Source organism: Rutidosis leptorrhynchoides, chromosome 1, assembly GCF_046630445.1.
Source record: "Rutidosis leptorrhynchoides isolate AG116_Rl617_1_P2 chromosome 1, CSIRO_AGI_Rlap_v1, whole genome shotgun sequence".
Taxonomy (NCBI): Eukaryota; Viridiplantae; Streptophyta; class Magnoliopsida; order Asterales; family Asteraceae; genus Rutidosis; species Rutidosis leptorrhynchoides.
This window is the reverse complement of record NC_092333.1, coordinates 340748465-340772270: the sequence shown is the minus strand read 5'-3', so window position 1 is coordinate 340772270 and position 23806 is coordinate 340748465. Positions and strand designations below refer to the sequence as shown.

At 37.2% G+C, this 23806-nt stretch overlaps 1 pseudogene; it reads left to right on the top strand.

Moving 5' to 3' along the window:
- Positions 1-14949, top strand: part of LOC139899604 (protein TRANSPORT INHIBITOR RESPONSE 1-like) — a 170512-nt pseudogene extending 155563 nt beyond the window's left edge.
- The last annotated feature ends 8857 nt before the right edge of the window (positions 14950-23806 follow it).

Genomic DNA, 23806 nt, shown 5'->3' with positions numbered 1-23806 from the left:
TTACCATTGAACGTAAAATCCTAGGAATTCACCTGGAATTCATTAGGTCATCTGAACCAAATCGGGTGTCAACCGTAAGAACGGTGGTTGCATAGCATGGTCAAAGACAAGACCTTGTGCCAGACCGAAAAATTATAAGGGTGAGCTTTACTATTGCTCCTACCAAGGATAGTAATTGCGTCCGACACGTTATAGACCATAATTAAAAGCATGTCAGGGGACATTGCCTTAACAGTTGCTTGTTCAACGCTTTCCTTTACAACTGGACGGTAGTTTATCGAAAGGTAATATACGGGACAAGTGAACTGGACGTGTTGCTTTCCTAATACAAGGTTAGCAAGTGGGTAACACAAAACCACAAGTGTTGAGCTAAAATTTTCAAATCTGAAACCCACACAAACCCACAAAAATATTTTGCAAACACCGGTGAAGGGTTATTCCGGAAAACTAATCTAGAGTAAAAGCTAGATTAAAATTTTCAAAAGATCAAATGTTTTCATAAAGATCCAATTTCCTTAAAGGATCTAAATTTTATAGTCATGTGGGACTGTAAACCATATCGTTACTACCATTGTTTATACCGCCGTATAGAAATCACTGATGTACAAAGTGTGAAGAATAAAGAAGTGATTCTAGTATTTCAAGACTATATTGCTTGAGGACAAGCAACGTTCAAGTGTGGGAATATTTGATAATGCTAAAAATGAACATATATTTCATAGCATTATTCCTCAAGAAAGACAAGCTTTTAGTTGCAATTGTTCTATTTACAAGTAATATTCGTTTAAAATAATAAAAGGTGAAGACAAAAGACAGATTCGACGAATTGAAGACGCAAACGACCAAAAAGCTCAAAAGTACAAAATACAATCAAAGAGGTTCCAATTATTGATAAGAAACGTCTCAAAATTACAAGAGTACAAGATTCAAAACGCAAAGTACAAGATATTAAATTTTACGCAAGGACGTTCGAAAATCCGGAACCGGGGCCAGAGTCAACTCTCAACGCTCGACGCAACGGACTAAAAATTACAAGTTAACTATGTATATAAATATAATATAATATATAATTAATTATATAAATTATATATATATTATATTTATATAATAAACCGTCGGTAAACAAAGAGCCAAAGCTGGGTGAGCTGTAATTACAAACTCCGCGACTCGCGGAGTTTGAAGAGCAAAAAGGGTGCGAGTCGCGGAGCTCATCTGGACTCAAATCCCTATAAAAGCAAACGCAGTTTGATCGCAAAAATATCATAAATCAATCTCTCTCTCAATATATACGTAATATATATATATATTTATATTTTAAATTTAATTTTAATTTTAAATCCTAATAATAAGGGTATGTTAGCGAATGTTGTAAGGGTGTAAGTCGAAATTCTGTCCGTGTAACGCTACGCTATTTTTAATCATTGTAAGTTATGTTCAACCTTTTTAATTTAATATCTCGTAGCTAAGTTATTATTATGCTTATTTAAAACGAAGTAATCATGATGTTGGGCTAATTACTAAAATTGGGTAATTAGGCTTTGTACCATAATTGGGGTTTGGACAAAAGAACGACAATTGTGGAAATTAGACTATGGGCTATTAATGGGCTTTATATTTGTTTAACTAAATGATAGTTTGTTAATTTTAATATAAAGATTTACAATTGGACGTCCCTATAAATAACCATATACACTCAATCGGACACGATGGGCGGGGTATTTATAAGTACGAATAATCGTTCATTTAACCGGACACGGGAATGGATTAATAGCCACTAGAATTATTAAAACAGGGGTGAAATTATGTACAAGGAAACTTGGCATAATTGTTAACAAAGTATTAAAACCTTGGGTTACACGCAGTCGATATCCTGGTGTAATTATTAAACAAAGTATTAAAATCTTGTTACAGTTTAAGTCCCCAATTAGTTGGAATATTTGACTTCGGGTATAAGGATAATTTGACGAGGACACTCGCACTTTATATTTATGACTGATGGACTGTTATGGACAAAAACCAGACGGACATATTAAATAATCCAGGACAAAGGACAATTAACCCATGGGCATAAAACTAAAATCAACACGTCAAACATCATGATTACGGAAGTTTAAATAAGCATAATTCTTTTATTTCATATTTAATTTCCTTTATTTTATATTTAATTGCACTTCTAATTATCGCACTTTTATTTATTGTTATTGTATTTAATTGCACTTTTAATTATCGTACTTTTTAATTATCGCAAGTTTATTTTATCGCACTTTTATTTATCGCAATTTCATTATCGTTATTTACTTTACATTAAGTCTTGTATTTATTTTTAATTTTGGTTTTAACTGCGACTAAAGTTTTTAAAATCGACAAACCGGTCATTAAACGGTAAAAACCCCCGTTTATAATAATAATATTACTTATATATATATATATTTGTATTTTTATAAATTTAAACTAATATAGCGTTAATCTTTGTGAAAAAGATTCCCTGTGAAACGAACCGGACTTACTAAAAACTACACTACTGTACGATTAGGTACACTGCCTATAAGTGTTGTAGCAAGGTTTAAGTATATCCATTCTATAAATAAATAAATATCTTGAGTAAAATTGTATCGTATTTAATAGTATTTCCTGCTAAAATTTAATAGTATTTTATACCCCTTAGCTCTGACATCACAAGCCTCTAATGGCCAAACCCTAGCCATAAATTAGCTAAAACTAAAAATACAGAGTTAAGACTTGCCAACACTATCCACTCGTAGCTAAGAACGAGGAGAACAACATTAATTCTTGCTCCAAAGATCAACTCTAAATCCTTCACTCTCAAATCTCACTTTGAATCTAAGTGGGTTTTATGTTTTGAGAGTAAATGGAGAAGAAAAATGGAAAAGAAATGAATAATATGGATAAGTGGTGGAGATTAAATGCTCCCATCAGATCTACACGTAAAAAGATGAATTTGCCCTTGAACCCCACTTTTTAAAAGCTGAATTCGGCATCAGACTGCCAGCAATGTCGCGGCGCGACTTATTTTATCGCGGCGCGATGAACAACGTAAAAATGTGAGTTGTTTAAACTCCTCCTGACTCAAATTCTAGTTATTGGTCGCGGCGCGACCTTGTTCTCCGCGGCGCGACGTATGAAGGAAAAATCGACCCTTCTTAGCATGCCTCCTGACTCTATTTTGCTTGAGGTGCCGCGGTGCGGCAATGGTCATCGCGGCGCGCCATTAGGCGTGGCCTGACCAGTTTCTCGGCAACAAACTAACAATTAATTATTTGACTTGTACGCTTCGTTCTCGCTTCCTATACACATCTAAACTTCATCTTTAAGTCTCGCAAGACTTAACATCAACAAAAGTCATTGCATATCCTTATATATGCGTGTATTCTAAAAATATATATATACACACATATATATACATGTATATATATATATATATATATATATATATATATATATATATATATATATATATATATATATTCACACATCAACTAACACAAATTATTTCATCACATAACGAAAGAGTTGTAAGCGTACAAACAATTAAATGTGTACCTTTAGACATGTACGGGAAAACGGGATGTTACAACTCTCCCCCACTTGAATCAGAGCGCGTCCTCCCGATCCAAGCTGCATGACAAGCCGGAAGATAAACCAAAACTAACTCTTAGGATTCCCATGTAAACTTGGAATCCTTTCGGTGTCGCCATTGCACTTTGAAGGTTCTCACTTCCTTGTTTCGCAACATTTTAACCTTCTCATCAAGAACGGCTATCGGTTCTTCAACGTACTCTAGATTATTATTCAATGCAATCTCATCTAATGGCACCCAAGTCGAGTCATCCGCAAGACACTTACGGAGATGGGAAACATGAAACATATTATGAATCCCCACAAGCTCTTCGGGCAACTCTAGTCTATAAGCAACCTCACCAACGCGTGCCAAAATCTTGAAAGGGCCAATAAACCGAGGAGCTAACTTTCCTCGCTTTCGAAACCGGATAACACCCTTCCATGGAGAAACCTTAAGCATCACCATGTCACCTTCTTGAAATTCGATCGTTCGTCTACCTTTATCGGCATAAGATTTTTGTCTATCTTGCTCTGCCTTAAGTCGAGCCCGAATCATCTCAAGCTTACTATTCGTCTCTAGGACCAAATCGGTACTCCCTATTTCTCGTTGTCCCACTTCACCCCAACAAATAGGAGTTCGACACCTACGCCCATAAAGCATCTCATAAGGTGGCATTCCAATACTAGTGTGGTAACTATTATTGTACGAGAATTCTACCAATGGTAAGTGCTCATCCCAACTACCACCGAAATCAATTACACACGCCCTTAACATATCCTCCAACGTTTGATTCGTACGTTCGGTTTGACCGTCCATTTTAGGATGATACGTCGTGCTCATTTTCAATTGAGTACCCATATCTTCATGAAATTTATTCCAAAACCGAGAAGTGAAACGAGTATCTCGATCCGAAACAATATATATAGGAACCCCATGTCTCGATATCACCTCCTTAATAAACAACTTAGAAAAAGTCTCCAATGATATCGTTTCCCGAATGCGAAGAAACAAAGCACTCTTCGTCAATCTATCAACTATCACCCAAATCGTATCATATTGGGTTCTCGCCGTCTTTGGTAACTTGGTAATGAAGTCCATGGTAATGTGCTCCCATTTCCATTTCGGGACTTCCAAAGGTTACAACTTACCGTACGGCTTTTGGTGTTCGGCTTTGACTTGCAAACACGTGACGCATTGTTCAACATACTTAACAACATCACGTTTCATACCGGGCCACCAATACTCTTTCTTCAAATCAAGGTACATTTTCGTCGCGCCCGGATGAATGGAATACTTTGACTTATGTGCTTCATCAAGTAGCACCCGCCGGTAATCACCCATCTTAGGCACCCACACTCTTCCTTGAAAAGACAACAAACCATGCGGGCCTAAAGTAATGAACTCAGTTTGCCCCACGATTCGTTCCTCACGCTTGTTGTAAACATACGCTTCTATTTGAATCTCACCAAGCTTTACAAGAAAATCGTTAGTAATGATCATGCGTAATGACCCTACTCGTATTGCCAGATGTTGACTCTTTCAACTTAACGCATCCGCGACCACGTTCGCCTTACCCGGATGATAAAGTATTTCGCAATCATAATCCTTTACCACATCCATCCACCTACGTTGACGATAATTCAAATCTCGTTGGTTAAAGAGGTGTTTCAAACTCTTAGGATCCGAATATATTGTACACTTGACACCATACAAGTAGTGGCGCAAATTTTCAACGCATGTACCACCACCGCCAATTCAAGATCATGAGTCGGATATCTCCTTTCGTGTTCCTTTAATTGTCGAGAGGCGTAAGCGATGACTTTACCTCTTTGCATTAGAACACACCCGATTCCATTTAATGGAGCATCACAATAAACCGTCATATCTTCAATTCCTTTCGGTAATACCAACACCGGAGCTTGACACAATTTCTCCTTCAACAATTGGAAAGCAATTTCTTGCTCGTTCTCCCAATTAAATCTAGCATTCTTTCTCGTCAATTTCGTCAATGGAGAAGCAATCTTAGAAAAGTCTTGGATAAACCGATGATAATAAGCGGCCAATTTGAGAAAACTTCGAATTTCCGTAGGCGTAGTCGGTTTTTCCCAACTCTTCACCGTCTCAATCTTCCCCGGATCTACTTGAATACCTTCTTTATTCACAATATGGCCAAGGAGTTGAACTTCCCTTAGCCAGAATTCACATTTGGAGAATTTAGCATACAACTTCTCCTTCCGCAACGTCTTCAACACTTCACGCAAATGGTGTTCATGTTCCTTCATACTCTTAGAATAAACAAGTATGTCGTCAATGAACACAATTACTGACTTGTCCAACATAGGTTGGCACACTTGGTTCATAAGATCCATGAATGCCGCCGGTGCATTCGTAAGACCAAAGGGCATAACTACAAACTCAAAATGCCCGTAACGAGTTCGGAAAGCCGTCTTCTCTATATCTTCCTCACGGACCCGCACTTGGTGATAGCCGGACCGTAAGTCAATCTTAGAAAAATACGTTGCACCTTGGATTTGGTCAAACAAATCGTCAATCTGAGGCAATGGATAACGATTCTTGATCGTCACTTTGTTCAACTCCCGATAATCGATGCACATCCGCATACTACCATCTTTCTTCTTCACAAACAAAACCGGAGCACCCCATGGCGAGGAACTCGGTCGAATAAAACCCTTTTCAAGCAACTCTTGGGTTTGATTTTACAACTCTTGCAATTCAGTCGGCGCTAAACGGTAATGAGTTTTAGCAATGGGAGTAGCTCCCGGAACCAGCTCAATGCGAAATTCAACTTGTCTTTCTGCCGGAACACCCGGTAACTCATTCGGAAAAACGTCTTCAAATTCATTTACCACCAGAATTTCATGAATGGGTGGTGCCTCATCACGAGTATCAACAACATGGGCACGAAAAGCCATGCCACTACTAACAAGGAAACGACGCCCATGCAAAAGTGCATATCGGCACAAGTCTTCTTCGCTTATCGCCATGAATAATAAACTCTCCCCCACTTGGGGTCTTCACACGAATGAATTTATCATGGCATGCAATATCGGCTCTATTACGATCGAGCCAATCCATACCAACAACAATATCAAAATCACCCAAAGTCATCAGAATGAGATCGATTTCAAAAGTTTCGGTACCAAATACAACATTACAATTTTTACGAACATCAACCCCTAGCACCGTTTTACCATCCGCTATTTCGACTTCTACCGGATGACTCAACTTAGCTAGCAGTTTATTCAACTTAGGCACAAATCTTGGAGACACAAACGACAAGTTAGCACCACTATCAAAAAGTATACGTGCCAGACTAGAGTTAACCATGAAAGTACCTGAGACGACTTCATTGGATTGTTTGGCTTCTTGATTCGTCATCAAGTAGTTGCGACCCCTAGCCGTACCCGCCGCTTTCTCCAATTTCTTAACATGATCATTGTTCAAATTGGAACATTCCGGCCTCTTGTGCCCTTCTTTACCACAATTATAACAAGTGACTTTGGTTGTAGAAGGAGGGTTGGTGCAATCACGGGCCATATGTCCCTTTCGTCCACAATTGTGAAAAGAATAACGGAACTCTCTGGAACACTTTTCTTCACACTACCGACACTCTCGGTTGCACCCTTACTCTCTTTGTTCGAATGACTTGTAGCTTCGAACTTCCTCTTGCCAAAAGTAAAGCCACTCTTTCTTAACACGAGCGCCTCAAAACCTTTGGCCATATTGAACAACTCATCGAAGCTTGTCACCACGTTTACACTAATCTTTTCTTGATAACTATCATTCAAGATTCAATAGAAGTATTCCTTCAACATTTTATCATTCCCGACATACTCCGGGAAAAATTGGGTCTTAGACAAGAAAACGGATTTGAGAGTGTTCAAATCCATCGACCTTTGCCTCAAGGAACGTAATTCGTCCCTAAGCCTTGTAAGATCGACCGAAGTTCGGTATTCGTCGAAAAATTACGCCTTGAATTCATCCCAAGTGAATTCCATGCATTGCTCTTCACCATAAACTTGGATCTTCGCGTCCCACCATAACTTGGCATCGCCCCTCAACATGCTACAACCGTACCTCGTCTTTTTATCAAGAGGGTATTCACAAGTACGAAAAGCCCCCTCCATGTCGGAGATCCACCGGGCACTCTTAAGTGGGTCTCGTTCGCCCTTAAAAGTAGGAGGTTGAGCATCCTTAAAATTCTTATAGAAAAAGTCTCGTCTCCCAACATTGTCCTCTTGAAGGACAACTTTAATTTGATCCTTTACTACGTTGACTAATTGCTCTTCAATCGTATCAAGAAACCTTTTCTTAACATCTTCAAGGAAAGACTCATGATGACTTTTTAAATGGCCTCAACTTTGGCCGTGAACGCGGGGTCCTCGCTCGTGCCCCCATTATCGGTGTCGTGTCCATTTCTCATCTTCATTCTATAAAACGAAAGGGGTTAAACAACGAATGAAATGACATGACACGTATATATACACATATACACCTTACCGCCCCATCTTGCTTAACAATCGTCGTACATCTCTTGTTTGACACGATTTGCACCAGTAACAATGGTAGCAAGTCATTTTTACGCGAGCATCACGCATTAACTTGCTAGTACAACGTCTATCTCGCTTGATGGATTTCAAATACATCACAAAACAAATAGCGCAAGGTTAGTTCACATAAACCTATGCACTAACCAAAACCTGATCCGACCCGAGGTCCTACAAGTCGCGCATAAAGTGCACACACAATAAAGTCTAAGTCTAGGCACCTATATCAAGTCGCCTAAATCCCTTAGACCATGCTTTGATACCACTTGAAACAACCCAACCCGTATTCCATACGATTAATTTTTTTTTTTTTAAATGATAAACCATTAGCGCCAAAATTTAACGGTTACATATAACCCATTAAACAACATCACAAGTTAAATGTTTACAAACGGCACGAAGACCCTTAACAAATGTAATACAAGTTTGACCCATTCACAAATGATAGTTTTAAACCAAACAACACTTCGAACATGGTTTGGGGCTAAACTACCCAAATCACTAGGCCAAATTCAAAAGCTTCAACAAGCATCACCAAGGGACACCTAGTGCCCAACAACCCCTTTCCCCCTATCCGCACCTGCATCTAAAAAGACAAACAACGAGAGGGGTAAGCTAATGCTTAGTGAGTGCAACAATTATACGAATACATATACAACCTACTTACTTGCAATCACTTACGCATTTACCGCATACATGCTAGCAATATAAATAATCATACCATCGCAAGTATAATAACTAAACTTCCAATCACACGAACTAGCATAAGTTAGCATATTAATAGCATATAGATCACAATTCAATATGCTAAATACAATTCACACAACCATAGTTAACCAATCATACTAGGGAACGGTACTCGTAAAAGACCATCGGAGTTCATAACATCCATTATTGTTACTTAATCACCGCGTAATCACTAATCCTCCGGGTGATGTCTTAAACACCGCGAATAACTCACCCCCCATGACAGTGTGGCGTCTTGAACACCGCGACTAACTCACCCCCCCCCCTCCATGACAGTGTGGCGTCTTGAACACCACGATTCCACTCCCATGATAATGTGGCGTCTTGAACACCGCGACAATACCACATGTCAATCAAAACAATGAGTAGTGTCTTGAACACCGCAATAATACTACTCGTTACTTAGAATTCGGTGTCTTAAACACCGCGACAATGCCACATTCATACTACATAAATAAATACATTATATACGTACACGCATAATTATTCCACTCACCTTAATACCAAGATGATGATTATGCACTTCCGAAACTTCAAAGCAAAGTACCTAATACATTAAGTACACATTCAATACACAACTTGTGGAACCAACCACCATACTTACACTTCAGCATTTAATGACCTAATTTGCATTAAATAGCTCAACTACACCAAAATCGCCCATAAATGGCCAAGACTCATATTCAATCACTAAAGCTAGCGATTTATAGTCTACTAAATTTAACTAACACAAACTTAGGGTACTTCATACCCATTTCACCCAAACTAGGTCAACATTATTCATTTGACCCATTTTAACACTTAGACTCACAAATCAAGTCAAACTTAACTCATTAACAATTCTTTCAACAATTTAAAAGTGTAATAGTGACTAACAACACCATTTGACACTTACAACTTCAATTCACAAGACCAAACCCTAGGTTATAGTCGTTTGGATTTTCCTTACATCAACATAACCCAAGTTCACCCATTTAACCTCCAAATGGGTCTTACAAGCCTCTAATGGCCAGACCCTAGCCATAAATTAGCTAAAACTAAAAATACGGAGTTAAGACTTACCAACACTATCCACTCGTAGCTAAGAACGAGGAGAACAACTTTAATTCTTGCTCCAAAGATCAACTCTAAATCCTTCACTCTCAAATCTCACTTTGAATCTAAGTGGGTTTTATGTTTTGAGAGTAAATGGAGAAGAAAAATGGAAAAGAAATGAATAATATGGATAAGTGGTGGAGATTAAATGCTCCCATCAGATCTACACGTAAAAAGACGAATTTGCCCTTGAACCTCACTTTTTAAAAGCTGAATTCTGCATCAGACTGCCAGCAATGTCGCGGCGCGACTTCTTTTATCGCGGCGTGACGAACAACGTAAAAATGTGAGTTGTTTAAACTCATCCTGACTCAAATTCTGGTAATTGGTCGCGGCGCGACCTTCTTCTCCGCAGCGCGACATATGAAGGAAAAATCTACCCTTCTTAGCATGTCTCCTGACTCTATTTTGCTTGAGGTGTCGCGGCGCGACAATGGTCATCGCGGCGCGCCATTAGGCGTGGCCTGACCAGTTTCTCGGCAACAAACTAACAATTAATTATTTGACTTGTACGCTTCGTTCTCGCTTCATATACACGTCTAAACTTCATCTTTAAGTCTCGCAAGACTTAACATCAACAAAAGTCCTTGCATATCTTTATATATGCTTGTATTCTAAAGATATATATATATATATATATATATATATATATATATATATATATATATATATATATATATATATATATATATATATATACACACACACATATATATATACATGTATATATATATATATATATTCACACATCAACTAACACAAATTATTTCATCACATAACGAAAGAGTTGTAAGCGTACAAACGATTAAATGTGTACCTTTAGACATGTATAGGAAAATGGGATGTTACAATTGATGACTTACGAAGGTTCTATACATGATTTGAAGTATATTTCGTGTAGAAATCAAAGGCTAAAACACTATAAATCTCAGTTTTTGATTTATGGTGTTCATTTTCAACACCGATCTTGTTCTTCCATTTTTTCTTGCAATCCTTGAAGTTTTGGATCTGTTACTGCTCAATTGTTGTTAGTCGCTACATAAGGAAGCAATTCCTTCACTTTTTCAGGTTTAATTCGATGGATTCATGATTCATAATTTTTGCTCAGTTGAGAGAAATAGAAAAGAGAAATAAAAGAAAAGAGAAAATAAGGTAAAATAAAAAAGGCTGGAGGGTTAATTAAAAGGACGAAACTACCCTCATGTGCAAGTCATGTGAGGCCCAAAACTGTTAAATATTGAAAGACGTTAGGACGTTGGACCCCTGGTGAAACTATTGCAAACCACAGTGACTCCCCAAGGTGAAAAAATTCTTTTGAACTCCAGTTGTTGTATCGAACAAACCACGGGGACCCCCCATGCAATTTTGTCTGACCGAAAACACCATTTATATCCATATTTAGATCTTTGTATGAATAGGTACCAAATGGAAACTTATATCCCTAAGAAAGTATATTATTTCAGTAAGACCACCTGTTACCGTGACTTGGGGTTTTTGGGAGGTTCTGGGATGACGTGGCAGTGTCAAATTTTGATGGGTTGTAATAGTGAGGTTTAGATTTGAGTGTCAAATGTTTATGGGAAGATTTTGGATTATGAGCCAAAATATGATTGGAAGTTGGATTATGTGCCAAAATATAATGTGATTGGGTGTCAAATTTTGAGTTTAATGGTCATCTACATGACTAACACCTAACTTTCGTCAAAAGTGGCGGAACATAGTGCAACTAAATGTAAATGGGGTATACGCCCCAGCTTGATTTAAAAAAAAATTACAGTAAAATATTAAAAATTTACGAAAAAATAAGGTTTTTTTTTTTAGTGTTTACTCCCTTTCATTGGTTTAGCCCCATCTCAGGTCGGGTTCAAGTTCTGCTATTGCACACAACAATGAATCATTGATGGACTATGTACGTATAATATGGTTTTGGATAATTCATAAATGCCCTTTGACTGACTTTCGACCCATTTGACTCTTCGACCCATTTCCTTTAAAGCTTTATCTACTGTGGAAAATAAAATGTATTCTGAATCAGCTCATTCGAAAGTTAATTTGTTGAAACTGCAATCTCAAACTCTCATTTGCTTATAAATTGATCTTGTTTGCAGGTTCTTGATACAGTAGGGGATGAGGGTTTAGAAGCAGTTGGATCATACTGCCCATTGCTAGAAGAACTCCGAGTCTTCCCAGTTGACCCTTTAGACCAACAAATCGGTGTGACTGAGTCAGGTTTCGTTTCCATTTCTAACGGCTGCCCGAACCTACACTACATACTCTACTTCTGCAAACGGATGACAAATGCTGCTGTCATCACCGTTGCCCAAAACTGCCCTAAGACCATAGATATTGGTGATTGTGACGTGAAGTGGTTGAGATGCACTTTTTGGGAAAAAACTGTGACTGGGCCATGACATTTTTGGGGGGAGTTGTAATGTGGGGCTTTTGTCATGGTAAGACTGTGACGTGGCATTTTATTTTTCTTATTTTTTTAATTGTTTTTAAATTATTTTTTATTTTGTTTAATACAAAATATAAAATAAACTAGACAAAAGTACATTAATTATTTTAAAAAAAACATTACAATTAAAAAAAAATACACGCAAAAAAAAACATTACAATAAATTATTAAAAAAAAACACTAGTTATGCATCGAGCGAAAGTTCGGCGGGAGGTTCCAAATATGAGCCGTTAAATCTTCACGAAGTTGATCATGCACGTCTCGATCGCGAATCTCTTTCTCTCGTGATCGACGATCTTTGACCCTTCTCCGAATATTGCGAAGAGGCCGGTTTTCGGGTTTATCTAACCATTCTTGTTCCCAAGTACTTAACGCAAACCCGTTATCTTCTTGTATCATGTTGTGCATAACAATACAACTATACATTATCCTTCTCATCTTATTAACACTCATAACTCGTGCCGGTGTTTTTAAAATCGCAAACCGACCTTGTAGAACACCAAATGTACGCTCAACATCCTTTCTAACACTCGCTTGAAATTTAGTAAATTTTTTTCTAGGCTCTTCAATAGGAGTCGTATACCCCTTTATTAGTGTTGTCCAATCGGAATATATCCCGTCCGCCAAGTAGTAACCAAAGGGATACTGGTTTCCGTTTACTTTAAACGGTGAAGGTGCGGCTCTATCCTTACGAAGGGAATCAAACAACGGAGAAAGATTTAACACATTAATGTCATTGTTTGAACCCGCCATCCCAAAAAACGCATGCCATATCCATATATCGTATGAAGCAACCGCTTCAAGCATGATCGTCGGGTGACCGTGATCACCTCTCGTATATTGACTTTTTCATGCAACGGGACAATTTTTTCATGCCCAATGCATACAGTCAATACTACCCAACATTCCCTTGAAACCATGTTTCTCCTCGTGCGCCGAATACAACCGAGCAATGTCAGTTGCATTAGGCTTCCTCAAATATTCCCGCCCATATAAGTCAATTATACACTTGCAAAAATTATTTAAAGTAACATAACCCGTTTTTTCCGCCATTTTAATATATTCATCAAATATATCCGCGGTCATCCCATACGACAATTGCCGTAACGCGCAAGTTATTTTTTGAATAGTTGAGAAACCAAGACGTCCAAGTGCATCCGGACGTGGTTGGGAAAAAGTAAAATGATCGAGTGTTGAAGAATACCCTCTTTGATACGGAGAAATAAAACTTTGCGCATCCGAAATTGTCTCTTGAAAATGTCGTCCGGAAACATCGGATTTTCACAAAAGTAATCGTTCCACAATAATTGACCCGCTGCTTCACAATCTCTATTTAAAAAACGTCGTGGTTGTCTTTGAAAACGAGTTCTTGGTTGGATTTCTTCCTCTTCTTTGGACGACGTTGAATCGAATAACAAATCGATACTTAAGGCTAAAAAATCCATAATTTTAATTTCTAAAACAAAAAAAATATATAAACTTTTATATATATGTGAGTGTGTAGTGAATAAAAGTGTGTGAAAAATGAAATTAAAGAGTGTGTATTTATAGAAGGGAAAAAAACAAAAACAAAAAAAAAACGGCTAGCTGTAACGGCTATGAAGTTTAGACCAATCAAAACGTGTCACGTCCTCTACTATTCCGTTTGTAGCAGCGTTTTTCCAAGACAAACGCTCACAAACGCCCCATTCCGGGCGTTTGTGGGGCGTTTGTGGGCGGGATAGGGTGACATACGCCCGCTTTATCTGTGATCTAATTTCACTCACTTCCGTCTTTGCATAATGAACCCTCGTGAACCCGATTACTTAACAAACGAGCCCATGGACGAAGCCTTTGGTGCAATCGTCAAAACTTGCACCAACCTTCAACGTCTCTCTGTTTCTGGCCTATTAACCGACTTGGCATTCGAGTACATTGGGAAACACGCAAAAAACCTCGAGACACTTTCTGTTGCTTTTGCAGGAACTAGTGATTTAGGGATGGAGTATGTGATGAAAGGCTGCCCGAAACTGAAGAGAGTGGAGATACGAGACTGCCCGTTTGGAGACTCTGCTTTGCTGTCGGGTTTGGGTCAATATGAGTCAATGCGTTCATTGTGGATGTCGGCTTGTAATGTGACTATGAATGGGTGTAAGAAGTTGGCTGAAGAGATGAGTAGGTTGAATGTTGAAGTGATCCAAGATGAAGATTGTGATGATAGCAATAGCAATGTTGCTAATAATGTGTATGTTTATCGAACTGTTGCTGGACCTCGAAAGGATGCACCGCCTTTTGTTCTAACCCTTTGAGATCAAACAACGCATGACAAACGTTGTTGGGAACATTTTGAATAACATGTTTTATCGCAAACTCTGTTTATGCCTAGGTTTTGGTTTTGCTATTCTATTAAAACCTTGGGAATGTACGCTACGCTGGTGAACCTTATGTATGAACTTTGGTCTTATATTATTCCACAATTAGTAATTACGGAGTATCATACTTTGATCTTTTCTTTATCTTAATAAGACATTTTTTTTTTTTTTATCTATGAAATAATGAAAAGCTTGGGAACGTAATTTCTTTTTTCTTTTTTTTTTTTTTTCTTAAAAAGGCATTTGATTGTAATAAAAAATATGGTTGGTCTCTAAAATTTATAAAAAATTGTGCGTAAAGATTGAAGGGTTTTGCTATATGTAGTCTTATGAGCAATATTATGAGCAATAGTTAAAGTTTCTCATTTTAAAATGATTCTATCATTTATTACCTAATTTCAAGCTAAATGAGATTCCAGCTCATTTCAAATTTAAAAAAATTACTCATAACCGTTACCTTTCATATATGATGCACATGACTAATAAATATCACCATTTTTTATTTTATAATATCTTTTATATAAATATAATGGAAACGAAATTAACAATAATATTAATAAGTGGTCACATACTTGACATGAAACATTGATTCGGAAACAATTTTTTTTTTTTTAGAATTCTTTTTCTATTCTAATTTTAATTATGATTATAATACGAAATCAACAATAGTAAATTAAAAAACCAAACACAATATATATTATTATTTTTAACATTCAAACATATAGATATATTTTCTATCTAAAATAATATTGGATTTAAGCATTGATCGCTAGAAGGTTCAATATTTAGTGCCACGATATTTTGATTCATCTTGCATGTCGGCTTTGTATATCCACGTTCTTTGCATATAGAGCATCTTTTAGTTGTTTTACTTGCCAATTCATTTCTACCTTTGAGACGCCTTTTTTCCTAACGTCCTTTCATTTTTGACCTAGGAGGATACAACGCCTCTTCTCCGTCTTATATATCTTCTACAATGATTGGTTACAATGCTTGGTTGGTTGCTTACTGACACATTAGTAGACACAATGTCATAATGTAATGAGTTGCAAGACCCAACGTAAAGGTAAGTATATGTGTGGAGTTTTAAAGCAATCCATGTAGGCTAAGACTTGGAATATGTGTTGACAAAGAATTTCCCAAAATTCAAAGTTTTTGCAAGTGCACGAGGCTAAACTCACATCCCAATATACGTTGTGGTTTATATGATTTTCTCCATCAAAGTATCTTATAATAAAATTGTTACCTTCAACTTGAACAACCAAATATTGGCTTGATCTTAACAATTCTTCTTGAAACTTCTTAAAAGCAAATGGCGTAAGAATTTTAGAAGCTTGTTCTTCCAATGGTGATTTGAATTTTGTGGAAGCATTTCTGAGAGTAGTCAACATCTTGATTTGTGATTCTCCATTTTAATTTATTCAACAGCAAGATATATCTAAAATATAATATAAGCTTGATCAATCACACCTTTTACCACATTTAAATAACTGAAAGACAACAAAAGGAATTGATTTTGCTAACCTGTTTAACAAAGTCTATCAAACTTGTAGTGGATGATACGACCCTCTTGATAAATACATTGATACTCTCGGATCTACTAGTCGATACCATGCCTCCAAAAAAATAGTCTCGTAGATATGCCGGCGCCCAAGACTTTCTTATTTCGTACAAACCCACAACATGTTTATTATTTACCAAATTATACTTTCTAATAATTGGTTTCCAATTATACTCAAAATCTTATATAGAGTTTGTAAAAATCAGCACACCAACTCTGATATTCGGTACGGAGAAGAGACGTAAACCAAGAACTAAATTTTTCAGTGATATGCCATATATAATAGCTATGTTTTGTAGTTGGCATTTCAATAGCAATTGCTTTAGACATCCATCGATCTTGATCAGTAATTATGGTGTTTGGTGGTTTTTTTATTATTGTCACAAAAGTCTGTAACTCAGAGTAAACATAAAAATGTTAAGAATATATCATAATGCTTAAGATATTTAAAATATAAATTACAATAAAAAAGATTGAAATTCGTACTTTCATCAACCAACTAAAAGTATGTTTTGTCTCATTTGGAAGAAGTACGCATCCAAATAACATTGTCTTCCCATGATTGTTGATGCCCACAAAAAGAGCACATGACATATCATAAGCATTTACCTTCTAAGTAGTATCAAAGGCAACTACATCACCATAATTAGCATATCAATCAAAGCTTTCCGGATGACACCAAAATATGTTTTCTAATCTTTTGTTTTCATCAATAGTATAAACATACTGAAACTTCTAATTTTCTTCTCTAAGAAATTTCATATGATTTATTAGGCTCATTGCATCGTTGTCTCCGAGAATTTTTCTAACTTTAGTAAATAAGTTGCGAACACCTTTTTCAAAGAATTAAAGCTCTATGTGTTTAACCTGCTTTTGCAGCTCCATAACTCGAATAATTTGGCGTACATTAAGTCCGGCATATTTGTATATTAGTATTTGCCGCTCTTCCTCTGTGGTGATGATGCGGTTAACCGGAAGGAAGCGCATATCCTCTTTGGATAATAGTTCATGATTGTGATCTTTAATGAATGTCGTAACATGCCATTCTTTCGTAAATATATCCCAACTCTTTCTCAATGTAAGGCTCACATGTGCGTTTCATCCACACCTTTCGGATCCCCTGTTTCTTTGATCTTTTGAAGGATTTAGTGCTTTTAACGACATTTTCCTCCACGATGACAATAAATATCACGTCTTAGAATCCTATTTTTTTCTTCGAACCGATCCTTACGAATTGCAAAACCATGTTGCATATCATAGTTCTTAAAGAAAAATGTGCTTCTTCAAAGTTCGAGAAAGCTTGACCGACAAAAGGCTCGTTATTTAATATTTCGTCATCTTCTACATTTGGAAATTTGTTCAAATTCAAATTAATCATGATATAATAATCTACAAAACAACACCAAAATGTATAAAGAAATATCAACTTTCATTAATAGTTTTTTTTTTTTAACGGCCAAGAATAATATAAAAAACCAAACAAACGATCCCTAGCAAGACGCTAAGGGATGATTACAACGGCATAGAAAGCCATAAGTTCCAATTTGAAACTAAATGACTCATATGTTTAATCCTACGAAAAGTAAGTAATCTAATAACATCAAACAAACTACTAAGATTACAAAATGACTCGTTAAAAACAACACCGTTACGAAATCGCCATAAAGCCCATAACGAAAAACACATGATAGCCACGATCCGACTTTGACACGAAGTAGATAAACGAACCCCCTATATCCAAACTATAAAGGAATCCCATGAAGTAAAACAAGACATGTTACAATCTAACCAAACCCTGATTTTGTGCCAAAGATTTCTCGCCACCGAACAATCAAAAAATAAATGATCCCGGGTTTCGACCCCATTAGAACATAAAGGACATACAATAGAATTAATGTCTATACCTTTCGCGGATAGGTTCCAACGAACGGCAAGAGCATCAAGTCTAAAACGCCACAAAAAAACGTTAACTTTCCTAGGCAAAAACTTGAACCATGAAGTAGAAACGCCAGAATCTGAGAGCTTGCATCTATCTATAAAATCTCTCGCCACTTTAACCGTGTAAAAATCATCATTACTCAAAGTACACAACCAACGATCATCGCGGTCCGTAAGGAGGAAATCATTCAAACTACTACGAAGATCATTAACGAGTTCAATATTTCTGCTTCCAATCGATTCTCTAGACCAAATGAATTGCCAATCGCCATTATTGTATTTATCAGCAATGCTATCATTTTTACCCAGATCCAAATGATAAATACGATTAAATTGATTGGCTAAAGTTGTATTACCACACCAAACATCGTGCCAAAAACTAGTGTTGCGACCATTACCAATATCCATCTTAAAAAGATCCGAAGGTAACAAACTGTCCCTCGTAGCTTTGGAACAAGCACTTATATTCGAACAATAAATTTACTTACAGTTTTGAACTTTACCGTCAACGATGAGATCAAAATCAAGCAGATGCAGTTAGAGCTCACGGTATCCACACCGTTCTTGCTCGTCGATTTCAACGACGCCGGAAAATCATACACCGCCCCACCGTCGAAACTCGTCGATTTCGTCTGTCGATTTCGTCGTCGCTTAGGCGACGGTGATTTTTTATATTTTTTTTCTTCTTTTTTTTCTTATCCTATTATTCTAATTGGTCCACCATTAAAATCGACACCGAAATGGACACCGAACGACACCCCACTTTAATCAATTTCAAAATCCATTTTCGACCTTGAAATGGACACTGAAAATGGACTACGGATACCTCGTGCCCTTAGCAATTCAATTCACACATATCATTTCTTTGAAACGACTTTGAGATAATCTGCTTAACAATAAAAATACACTTTTATGGTGATAAAGTTGAATGTGTATATATTGTTAGACTAGAGATTATGGTTAGCTCATTTAGTATAGCCCGTCCCGTTTGTGAATTTAGGATTTCTAGAGTTTCTATGTAGTCTCTATAAATAACGATTAATAAAAATATTATAATCTACGAATTTTTCTATGTAACATGGTATCATGAGCGAGTTGATCTCGAGACCTTATCTGCCTTCTTGAGCCGCCGTTGCCTATGCTGCCCGTCAAATCCTTCTACCATTTAATCTTCCGTATTTTCTCCCTACTATCCTTGCTTTTCTTTAATTTTTTTTTTCTAAACCCATCTTCTATCTAAAATCTATCCATTTATTTTTTTAAAAAAAGAAAAATAGCTTTGCTGCCTTTTTTTTTTTTTTTTTTTTTTTTTTTTTTTCCCTTCTTTCCAACAGCTTTGTGACTTCCTACAATGTAAAACCCATATTAATTCCTCAGCAACCCAATTTCCCCAACCTCCTATTTGGAGGTAACTATCAACCAGGGAATAAAAAAAACAAGAAGCTTGCTATCGTTTTTCTATTTTTATCTTATTATTCTTGTATCCAAATCAGCATGGGCTGAGCCGCCTAGCTTGACTAGGTTCCAACTTCCAAAAAAAGAGAATATAGTCAAAAATTTATTTGCAGCATTGATGAAAATTGTTATCGTCGACAATGTTCTATGTCCAAGTATTGCTCAATCCTTAGGCAAATCAACGCACGACGTATAAAAAAAATGTTACGGAAAAAGAAACGCAGTCAAGCAAGACGCAACCAAATCAGCGAGTATCAGTCCATCCAGTGCCACAAATAAATAAAAAAATTACTTTTGTTTATTTTGTTTATTTGTTACCGTTTTTCTTCCCGTCCGAAATTTCTCGATTTCACTGTTCGGACTGCGGAAGAGTGTTAGACTAGAGATAATGGTTAGCCTATTTAGTATAGCCCGACCCGTTTGTAGATTTAGGGTTTCTATGTAGTCTCTATAAATACCGATCAATAACATACGGATTTCATTATGTAACATATATAACTAGTTAGAAGGCAATGTATTGACAGAATTGATAAATCGTATAGTGTAACAACATGTACAACATATAAGTCCAAGAGTTCATCATTTTCTAAAACCAATTGGTGATAGAGGGACTTCCCCTTTGACTTATATGCATACATTTTTTTTGTCCATGACTGATGTGGGATAACTTCTCAACACGCCCCCTCACATCGAGGCGTGGAACGGTTGTAGAGATGGCGTCAAGAAGAAGGCCCGACTCAATCTCTTTGTAGCGACGGCGGCTCACTCATGGGGGCCTGACTCGGACTCGCTGTAGAACAAACCGTCCACCTAAGCTCTGATACCATGATGAAGTAGAAAACGACAGCAAAGAATAGAAGAAAAAAGGAAGAAGGGGTTTTAGGGTTGGATCTGTTTGCTGTCTGATACCATGAAAGGATTTTTTAATCCACCACATATTGGGTGTTATCATTGAATAATATATATAAGGTACATGTACAAGAGTTATAGTAAAGATCAAATACAAAAATAGAATATACACATCCCTAAGTTAATTAGGTCGGTTATCACCAATACCCCCCCTCAAGCGAAGTGGTGGGGAACCAACACATAGCTTGGATCTAAAAGACTCAAATAGCGAACGTGGAAGGCTCTTAGTGAATATATCTGCAAGTTGCAATGTCGTAGGCACAAACTTGGTGTAAAGACGTCCAGAAGAAACAAGCTCTCGAATGAAGTGATAGTCTATATCTATATGCTTCGAGCGTTTATTGGAGACCGCATTTTGACTTAAAAAGATTGCACTCTTGTTGTCACATAATATAGTCGGTTGATCCGGTGGAAGAACATGAAGTTCACGAAGCAGGTGAGTGATCCAGATAATTTCCGCAGCTGTGTTAGCAAGTGCCCTGTATTCTGACTCACAACTAGAATGAGAGACAGTGGGCTATTTCTTCGCACTCCAAGAGACAAGATTACCTCCTAAAAAAATAGAATATCCATATGTAGAGCGATGAGTTTCAATACAACGAGCCCAATCCGCGTCAGAATATCCAAGTAAAGAAGGTTTGGATGCATGAGAAAATGTCAGTCCATAGTTAATGGTCCTTTTAACATAACGAAGAATTCTTTTGACTGCCTGAAAGTGTTCGTTTGTAGGTGCATGAAGAAATTGACTTACCTGATTCACAGCATAAGACAGATCAGGTCGAGTTATCGTCAGATATTGCAAAGCACCCACAAGAGAACGGTAATGTGTTGGATCGGGGTATAAAGAACCATGTGAAACAAAAGTCTCGGCGGTAGCTAAAGGGGTTCCAACAGGCTGGGCGTCTAGAAGCTTGGCACGAGCAAGAACATCATGTGCATATTTGGTCTGACTAAGAAACAAACCAGAATCGGTATATGTAACTTCGAGTCCCAAAAAATAGCTAAGACTACCAAGATCCATTATAGCAAACTCATTATGGAGAGGTGATATAAATGTGCGAATATATTTGAAATTATTTCCAGTGAGAATTAAATCATCAACATAGACCAGCAAGTACAGTAGACATGAGCCATGGTTATAAAAAATAGAGAAGGATCTGCACGACTACATGTAAACCCAAGCTTGAGAAGAAATGCACTTAACCTTTGAAACCATGCACGAGGAGCTTGCTTTAACCCATATAACGCCCTTTTCAACTTACATACATGTGTAGGCTGACGAGAGTCCACAAATCCTGGAGGTTGCTCCATAAATACCGTCTCAGTGAGATGACCATTAAGGAAGGCGTTTTTAACATCTAACTGATGGAGAGGCCACTTATGTAAAGTGGCAAGAGACAATACAATACGTACAGTCGCAGACTTTACTACTGGAATAAAGGTGGCTGAATAATCTAGTCCAAGAATCTGAGTAAATCCTTGAGCAACCAAACGAGCTTTAAATCGATCTACCGAGCCATCAGAATGATATTTGGTGCGAAATACCCATTTAGACCCAAAAACATTCGAGTTAGGTGGGTGGGGAACAAGATCCCACATGTTATTATGATTAAGAGCTTGCATTTCTTCACGCATAGCTGAGTACCAAGCTGGGTCTTTTGCTGCTGATTTAAAACCTCTTGGTTCAGCATGCGAGAGTAAAGCCTGATAAAGATTTGAATGTGCTAATTCGGCCATATCAACAACATAACGCGGCTTAAATATATCTGCTTTAGAGCGTGTTGTCATAGGATGAGATGCAACAGTGTTACCTGATGTAGACGAGGCAACTGGTGGAACAATAGGAAAAGATGGTTGTGGAGGTGTTGTATCAGATACAATGGAATCAATATCAGGACAAAGTGTACAAGGCTGCATAGTGGAAGTAGGAGCAGCAGTAGATGGAACTTCAACATCCTTGACAATCGGTTGTGATGGAGCTTGAAAGTCTTCATAATTTGAAAATTCTAAAGAAGCAAGATCAGTAGGCGGAATTGTACAAGAAAAAGGGAATACAGTCTCATCAAATTTAGCATGGCGGGTAATGTAGATACGACCAGTAACATGATCAAGGCACCGGTAACCTTTGTATTGAGTGTTGTACCCCAAAAAAAATACATGCAATGCTACGTGGAGCTAGTTTGTGAGGTGCATAATCACGAAGATAAGGAAAGACCCGACATCCAAAAGTCCGAAAGTTATTGTAAACAGGAGCAGTAAAAAATAGTAACTCGTACGGACTCTTTGAATTCAACTCGAGAGATGGCAAACGATTAATAATATAAGCAGTAGTAGCAAACGCATCTGGCCATAATGAGGCAGGTGCGCTGGCATGAAATAACATGGCGAGTCCAGTCTCGATAATATGTCGATGTTTTCATTCCGCACGCCCATTTTGCTCAGGAGTATATGGACATGACATGCAGTGATGAGTACCATTATCAACAAGTAATGTTCGAATCCGATTATTTAAGAACTCGGTACCTCCATCACTTTGAAAAGTTTTTATCTTGCAAGCAAATTGAGTCTGAACAAGCTTTAAAAAGCAACAAAAATGTCATAAAATTCAGCTTTGTTTTTAAGAGGATAAAACCAAGTAAAACGTGAATAATCATCTACAAAAATAGCATAATAACGATAGCCATGCGTGGAGGTAACAGGTGCTGGTCCCCATAGATCACAATGTATTAAATCTAAAACATGAGACGATCTTTTTTCATTAATAGTAAAAGCTAAACGCTTACTGTTAGATAGTTGACAAGAAGAGCATAAACGAGGTGTCGGTAATAAAGATGTAACTGACAATTGTACTAGCTTGTTCAATAATGAAATAATAGAAAAATTAACTTGCCCTAATCTACTTTGCCAAAGCTCGTAGGATCCTTGTAATGAACGCATATGTAGATGAGAAACAAATGCCTTTTGCCCTCGCTCAAGAATGTATAACTCATTATGTCTTCTTCCTGTAGCTAGTACTGCTTTTGTGTTCCTGTTCTGAATAAGAAACCAACTGTTTAAGAACAAAATATCCACAGGGTTATCATTAGTAAGCTTGCTTACCGATAGCAAATTCTTGGTAATGAATGGAATGACAAGTACATCAAG